This window comes from Nuphar pumila, chromosome 7, assembly GCF_984573655.1.
Source record: "Nuphar pumila chromosome 7, dmNupPumi1.hap1.1, whole genome shotgun sequence".
Lineage (NCBI taxonomy): Eukaryota > Viridiplantae > Streptophyta > Magnoliopsida > Nymphaeales > Nymphaeaceae > Nuphar > Nuphar pumila.
This window is the reverse complement of record NC_143255.1, coordinates 19,162,711-19,171,438: the sequence shown is the minus strand read 5'-3', so window position 1 is coordinate 19,171,438 and position 8,728 is coordinate 19,162,711. Positions and strand designations below refer to the sequence as shown.

At 36.8% G+C, this 8,728-nt stretch overlaps 1 pseudogene; it reads right to left on the bottom strand.

Annotated features, from left to right (window-relative positions):
* Positions 1-1,298: 1,298 nt before the first annotated feature.
* LOC149831390 (ethylene-responsive transcription factor ERF018 pseudogene) lies at positions 1,299-2,344 on the bottom strand (annotated as a pseudogene).
* Between the last annotated feature and the right edge of the window lie 6,384 nt (positions 2,345-8,728).

Genomic DNA, 8,728 nt, shown 5'->3' with positions numbered 1-8,728 from the left:
ATCTGGCAAAAATTATGTTTTTTTTTCGCGGTTTTTTCATCTGGAAAAAAAAATCAAGCACTGTGATTTCGACCAAGGCACCTGATTTTTCAGGCGACAAAAGGGCAAAACTGTCGAGAAAAAAGTAAATCCACTAAATTTACCATATTTTTTAGTTGTGGCCAGTTATTGTATTGTGTGAAAAATTAGTGTCATTTATGTCATTATCTATTATGAATCCATGACGGATGCTGCTGCTGCTACATCAACTTATTATTATTATTATTATTATTATTATTATTATTATTATTGTGGGTCAGAGAGCATAGATCAACCAATTTGGATGGTCCAAAATTGTTATGGATCCGATCAAGTACCTCCAATTGACTTCAGATGGAACTAATGTTGTCAAAATCGGTTTATAGCAATCAAATTGGGTTTCAAAATGATTCAGAAAATCGGTGTGAATGGAATTGAATCAGTTTGAATTGGACCATTTAAAATCTGATTTTTATTAAAAACAAAAAAAAATATTTTTTTTAGAAAACATAAAGTTGACCGATTCAGGTTGCACCGGTCTGATTCGGGCCGATATTGCCGATTCAAATAATAAACAGACATCTTTCTTAAACACTCGAACAGACCCGAAAATTAAATATGTTTTGGGACGGATTTGATACAATTCGACCGATTCAGGCTGATTCGATTTGAATATGATGAATCGGGCCGATTCGATTTGATTGTTACAAAAAAGGGGTAGAAAAGATCAAAACGGAAGAGAACAGTCGATTCTTCTCACACAAGCCAAGGGGAGTCAGTAGACTGAGCAAGTGATTATCCGATCTGGGTCCGTAATTCTCCTACACAAACACATTTGTTTCTGAAATGATGGATCTTATACCAATGGATCGGGCAAGAGATGGATTGCAAGCGACTTGTGCTCTCCTTTCGGATCCAATATCCTAAACAGCCATATCCAGTTTGTGTTTTCCATTAATTAATCCTGATTCCTGATCTGATCAATTTCCAAAACCAAATGCATGCATAGTCTTCCAGTATGGATCTGAATCCGAATTCATGTCCATCATATAGGATCCCCTTATATCCACATCCAAACATGATCCAAACCATTTATATCCTTAACACCAGCTGTTTGATTTGTAGATTGCGGGATATGAATTAAGCTCATCCAAGCTATACGAAGAAGGACTCACAAGATCATTCCTCTTTAATTGTATGTATACAATAGTCCAAGGTAATTAAGTGAGGTGGACCACGTGGGGGCCACCTGGGTTTTTCCTCTCTTGTTAAAAATCCATTAAATAAATATAAACAATGAATTAATATCAATAAAAATACAATGACGGAGAAAAATGGCGTATGAAAAATGTGCCATTCGGAAAAGATATTTTCCTCTCTCAAAAAAAGAAAAAGAAAAAGGAAAAAGATATGTGCGACTCTCCCCGGCTTCACTCCGTCCTGAGGCCAAAAGCTCCGGTCGCCGGAATTTGACACAGTCCAATCTCAGAACGTCCAGAGAAGGGGCTGATGATGCGGATACCCCAACCCATCTGCCTCCTCCTCCTCCAGGTCCACCACCGGAGGCACAGCATATCCGCCGGAATATTCTTGGAAAGACATGCAGCTGCTGTCGAGGCCGAACCCACTTTGGCCGGAATCCGCCAGTGCCCACTCCAAGTTCGACCAGTCAAAGTCAATGCCCAAGTTCGTCACATCGCTCACAGAAGCCAGCACTGTCACGTCGGAAGCCGAAGAGGATGCAGACATTGCCACGTGTCTCTCACTCGTGTAATCTGAGGTGGCAGCCTCCTCTGCGCCGTGCGCGAACCTCGCGGCTGCGGCCTGGATCTCGGCGGGGCTGAGCGACGAGGAAGCGGATATCTCCGGTGGTCTGTCGGGGAAGTTGAACCTCGCGTTCCGGCCTCGGAGGCAGAACACCGCGGCGTCGTAGGCGCGGGCCGCCTTCTCCGGCGTGTGGTAGGACCCCAGCCAGATCCGCTCCCGGCTGTTCGGCAACCGGATCTCCGACACCCACTTGCCCCATTTCCGCTTCCGAACTCCCTTGAACTTCATTGTTACAGCTCCACCTTCCATGTCCCTCTCAGAATTGCTCCTCTCCACAGCCTTTGCCATCACCATGTGATCCACTCTTCCTTTCAGAAAACAAAAAATGCTTCAATCTCTCACAAGATGACCACTCAATGTTCAATCTAAGTGTCTCGATCGATCGAATCACTTGTCCAATTAATTGGGTACTAAGAAAAAAGTGATCTTTTTGAAAAAAAATCTCGGCTGACAAGATTTTTTGTTTTTGAGAGGGTCTCTCTTTGGAGTTGCTGATTGCTTGAGGAGTGAGAGTGAGGTGTAGTTCAGTGACTATATATATATATAGTCAGCTCGTTGTGTGCTGCTTATGCCAACGAGTTTAAAGCGTGTAAATAGTGATAGTCAAGCAACGTGGCTGATTTCAACTCTTTCTCTCTCTAGAAATTGATGGGTTGGCAACCGCGTTAGGGTTTCCACAACGTGTATTGAGTTTTGTGGATAAGATTTCGTTTTTTGATATTTTAGTATCGCTTCCAGGACCCTTCCTTGTCAAGACCATATTATTTTTCTTCTTCTTGATTTGTGGAGTGGTAACTGAAAGGGATGTTTTTTGAATTTTTCTTTTATGGATTAAGGGCAGTGTTGTCAGTATCAAGAATAGGCCTGAATCAGCCTATTTGTACCGTATCGGCAGAAAATTGATACGATACGGACTTGAATAGGCTATTTTTTATAAATATAAAAGTAAATTAACATTAATTTTAATGGTTTTAACACGTGTCGTGTTTTGATTGACACATACTATTTTTAATTATTTTTTGGTCGATTCACTTGAGAATCAGTATCGGGCCCGAGTCGCTTGAATCGTTGGCCAAACGATACAAGTCCGATTCTGGTTAAGGGCATGAACAAATGGTGAGGAATGTGGGCAATTATGCAGGCGGGACGCTCTGAATTGGCTGTGTTGGAGGGGGGCACGTTTGTGAACTAAGCGTGCTTATCATTGGGTAGGGCTGCATATGGATCCGATATTAGATCTCAGTCTGACATGTTTTTTTTTTTCAGATATGGATCCTTTTAAGTAAGATTTGAATGTACATTCTAGTCGGATTCAGATCAGATTTGGATCACGGTGAATGGTGGCATGCATGTATGATTGCGGATGACTGTGAGTGGCATGCGGTAAGGATGGACGATGGTGATATGATTGTGGGCTTTGAATATTCTGACCAGATCCAAAAATGAATGTCAAAATTCCTACTCCTCTCTCTCTCTCTCTCATGAGGTGCTTGGTCCAATAAACCATATAAGATTTTCTCCAATAAAAAATGTGTTCCACCCATATATCATTGCATTTTTTATTACCATTTTTCTTAATATGTAGTTCTTTTATTCACTTGCTTATTGGTGCTCAAAATTAATTTAATATTGTTTTTATGACAAAGAACCGATGACTAGGTCACTTAATGGACCCACCCTCCAGTAAAGCAAACTCCGGGTGAGTCCTACAACAACCATGCTGTATGTGGCTCACCTTCGATTAATTTAATACTGGAAAATGGTTTACACTACAAGAAAAATGCGGATTAGCGACGGACGCTAATCCGTCGCTAACGTGTTTAGCGACGGATTTGGGACAGAAAGCGTCTGTCGCATAATCCTGGTCGCTAAAATGCGACAAAATTTATTGATCGTCAATCTGTCACTAATTAGCGATGAATCATATTTCATCACTAATCCATCACTAAAATTTAACAATGAATACATATCCATCGCTAATGTCCATCGCCAATTTAGCGACGGATTAAATTTCGTCACAAAACATCGACTGATTTAAATTAGCGATGGATAATATCCATCGTAAATTTAAAAAAATATATATAATTTTTTTTTGAAATATGAATATCGAAAAAATTTCTCATTATACAATTTATATAACATGTGTATAAAAAATAAAGTACACATAAAAATACATATACAAAGCAGGTGAAACAAATTTAACACAAGTTATAATTTAAACAAATTTAATAACCCAGTACAGTCCTTGTCAAGTTCTAATTAGTTACAAGTGAACATATACAAAGAGTTTCGTTTGAAACAATAATCTTAGATAAACAAAATAAACACATGAATCTAATCCTCGCCAAGATTCGGGGCATCATCCTCTTCATTGTCTCGATCTGCCCCTCCATCCATGCCTCCATCAGCTCCTCTACGCTGATCATCTCCAGCATTCTACAAGATAATTGAAATGTTAGAATTGATAAACAAAATATAATGAAATAAATTATATGCAATGCACCTAATCTAATGCAATCAAAGTAAACGGCTGAATGACATATAAACTAGCAATAAAGTGAAGGACAATAACAAAATTTAGATGTGTTCTAAGACTGACAAAAAAAATTCATAGTAATTCAATCATGCAGATATGTGTTCTAAGGTTGTTAAAAAAATGTCACAGTGATTCATGCATGCATATAATGTTTATAAGGCTGTCAAATAAATATGTTATGTATCACATTTATGCATATATGTGTTATAAGGCAGTCAAAAAACTTTCATAGTGATGAAATCATGCTTATATGTGTTCTAAGGTTGTCAAAAAACTTTTATAGTGATTCAATCATGCATATATGTGTTCTAAGGCAGTAAAAAAAATTATAATGATTCAATCATGCATATATGTGTTCTAAGGCAGTAAAACAATTTCATACTAATGAAATCATGCTTATATGTGTTCTAAGGTTGTCAAAAAACTTTCATAGTGATTCAATCATGCATATATGTGTTCTAAGGTTGTCAAAAAACTTTCATATTGATTCAATCATGCATATATTTGTTATAAGACAGTAAAAAAACTTTCATATATGTTAATATCATGCTCATATGTGTTCTAAGGTTGGCAAAAAACTTTCATAGTGATTCAATCATGCTCATATGTGTTCTAAGGCAGTTAAAAAACTTTCATGGTTATTCAATCATGCATATATATGTTTTAAGGTTGTTAAAAAACTTTTGTATTGATTCAATCATGCATATATGTGTTATAAAGCAGTAAAAAAACTTTCATATATGCTAATATCATGGTCATATATGTTCTAAAGTTGTCATAGTGATGAAAGAATGTTTGTATATGTTCAAACTACAAAAATAAGAGCATATGAGAAAGTGATGTGGTATGTATTACAAGATGTATTTCATTAGCTCGAGTATGCTTCCTCATCACTTGTTTGACTTTCATATTCTTCTTCTTCCTTCTCCTCCTCTTCGTCATCTTCGTCTTCTTCTTTATTGGGCGCCCATCCACTTGGTATATCATTTGGATCACATTCTTTCATGTGTGTGCCATCGAACAATGAAGATGTGACATGCAGACTATGTGTGACATCGTGACCATAAGAGAAGTCATACATGTCATCTGATTGATATTAATCACCCTCTTTAACAATCTTGTCTTTCTTTAACTGATCATACTCGGAGTATAGTTTAGACTTCACCTTGCAAACCACCCACCATTCATTTCTATCTGACTTTCTTGTATTCGGATATGAAGTATAGTAAACTTGTTGAGCTTTCGATGCTAATATGAATGATTCATATGTTTCAAACCTTGATTTATGATTCACCTCCACAATGTCTGAGGCTTTGTCGACTCTTGTTATTGTGGGATCAAACCAATGACACTTGAATAAAGTTACCTTATTATTTAAGCCTAAGTAAGTCAACTCCATTATTTTTTCTATAAAACCGTAGTAGTCAAGTTCATTTTCACCATAACTGCTACCCTTGACACACATACATCACTATTCATTGTTGACTTATTTACACCATAGTCTTTTATATGGAATCAATAACCATTTATGATGTATCCGTTGTAACATTGCACAACTTTGGTCAGACCATTTTGTAAATCACATATTCCTTAGTCATTAACATCACCATGACGAACCTATAAGCATAAACAATGACTATAAACACGATCAATTAAGTAATATATTATTTTTTACACAGAAAGAATGCATGTCATCGTCCTTACGAACTATTTCAATCATGCCACAAACTTATTTTCATGTTCTTTTTGTAATTCTGAATTAGTGAGATGGGGAAGTTCTTTTTGCAACTCTAGATCAAATCGTCTGCACTTAACAAATAATTATATTACCGAACCATGTACGTAGAGAACTTAGTGTAACATATTATGTATACTTACTCGATGTAGGGGTTGATCTCTGAACAATTAAAAAGGATATAGATTTGTGTTGCATCTTGCTCTCGATCTTCCTAGAGTCTTGATCGGCAACTGTCAAAAGCATTCCCAAGTGGTTTAAATATCGATAGTTTGTCAGCCACAATAACTTGTTCTTCATCATCATTATGAGGTGTGTAAGTGTAACGTGTTGGAATGTGAGACTCAAAGTATATAGATAAGAAATTTAAAATATCTTCTAAAGTGTATGCCTCATAAATTGAACCCTCCACTCTTGCTTTATTCCGAACCTTTTTTTTTATGTCAAACATGCATTTGTCAACAATATACATCTTGTAATACAATAAATTTTCAATAGCATTAGAAAGAAAATATAAAAAAAAATTATATTTCAAATGGGTACATCCACCGATATTGCACAGGAACACCAACCCTAAGTTCATATGGCAAGTGTATGATCATATGTTCCATAACGTCGAAAAATATTGGAGGAAATATCTTCTCTAGCTGACAAATAGTAGTGACGACAGAATCCTCTAGATTTTTTACCTTTGTTACTACAACTTCTGATGCACACAATGTTCTAAAAAATTGACTTAACTCGGATAATACCCCCCATATAGGTTTGTCTAACATATCATAGAATGCTCGGAGAATCAACTGTTGCATGATAACATAATAATCATGTCTCTTCAACCCATATAATTGTCCATTGTCTATCTTTACATCCCTAGTAATGTTAGAGATGTATCCATCTAGAAATCTCAACTATCTCAACCACTGGCATACCTGCTTTACTTGATCTGGTCCAAGCACGTACCTTACCTTTGGTTTCAGTACTTTTCCATTATACTCTTTGAGTTTCAATTCTGGTCTTTTACATATTACTTTTAAATCCATACGGGCCTTCGGATTATCCTTCATTTTTCCTTTGACATTCATTATCGTATTGAACACATTATCAAACACATTTTTTTCACATGCATCACATCCAAATAACGTCGTATCAATAAGGTCGGCCAATATGATAGTTTCTAAAATATAAATTTCTTTGTTCAATTGTGATCCTTCTCAAATCCAAGGAAGGGCCTCGTACTACGGGCATCTGTCAGTTCATATGAAAAGTATCACAATCGTCTTAAAATCTTTATACCTGGCAACCGTGTAGGTGAACCTTCTATTTCAGTTGTGTCTGCTTTGAACGCATTTCTTTGTCGTCGAAACGGATGAACGCTGAGTAGAAATCGATGATGATAATCAAACCAACATGACTTCCTTCCAAGCGTCAATCTAAAAGATTTTGTATCCTCCATGCAGTACGAACATGCCAACCTTCCATATGTGCATCAACCAGATAACATACCATATGCAAAGAAGTCACTAATTGTCCATAGAACAACAACCTTCATATTAAAGTTTTATTTTTTGTGGGCATCGTGCGTGAGAACATCATCATCCCACAGTATTTTCAGTTTATCAATCAATGACCTTAAATATATATCAAGATTTTGACCCGGAGACGTCGAGCTAGGGATCAATAGAGACAAGAAAAGATTTTGACGCTTCATACACAAGCTTGGAGGAAGGTTGTATGGGGTAAAAAATACTGACCAACACGAGTATGGGGTTGATCTACCCCCAAATGGATTAAATTCATATATACATAAACAGAGCCTAACATTTCTCACTTCCATTGCAAAGGTCTGATGAGTACGAACAAAGTGCTTCCAAGCTTTCGCGTCAATAAGATGCGTGATATTATTTTCATCATGTCAAACTTTATTTGCATGTCATTTCATGTGTGTAGCTGTCCTTGAAGACATATACAATCATTGCAATCTAGAGGTGAGAGGGAAGTAGCTATGCGACTTGTATGACACTTCTTTTAACCTCGTGCCACCATTGCTCCTTGTCTTTGGCTTGAACCGAGGATGCCCACATGACGAACATGATCTGTTATTTTCTTGATCTTTAAAATACAATATGCAGTGATTTGGACAAACATCTATCTTTTGATACTTCATATCTAAAGCGTTGACTATAACCTTCGCACGATAAAAATTTTGTGGCAATTTCTCATCTTTGGGCAACATACTCTTCACAATTGAGGACAAACGGTCAAAACTTGATTGACTCAAATTATACTTGAACTTCAAATTCATTAGTTAAAAAATTGCAGAGAAGATAGTGTGACTCTCGCAATTATTCTATAGTGGCTCATCAACATCTCTAAGCAAATCATAAAATCTACTAGCTGCATTGTTTGTTGCTTCTTCCTCTACCCCAGTTGGTACATCACTAGGATCCATAGCAGAACTCAGTTCTGGTCCTGCTATATCAAATATCAAATCCATATATGGATTATCATGCACCACATCCACCCGTGCATCAAAATTATTCCAAAATTCTTCACCATGAAGTATCCAATTCTGATAATCACTCATAAAACCTTTCTTGTATTTGGGATGTTTT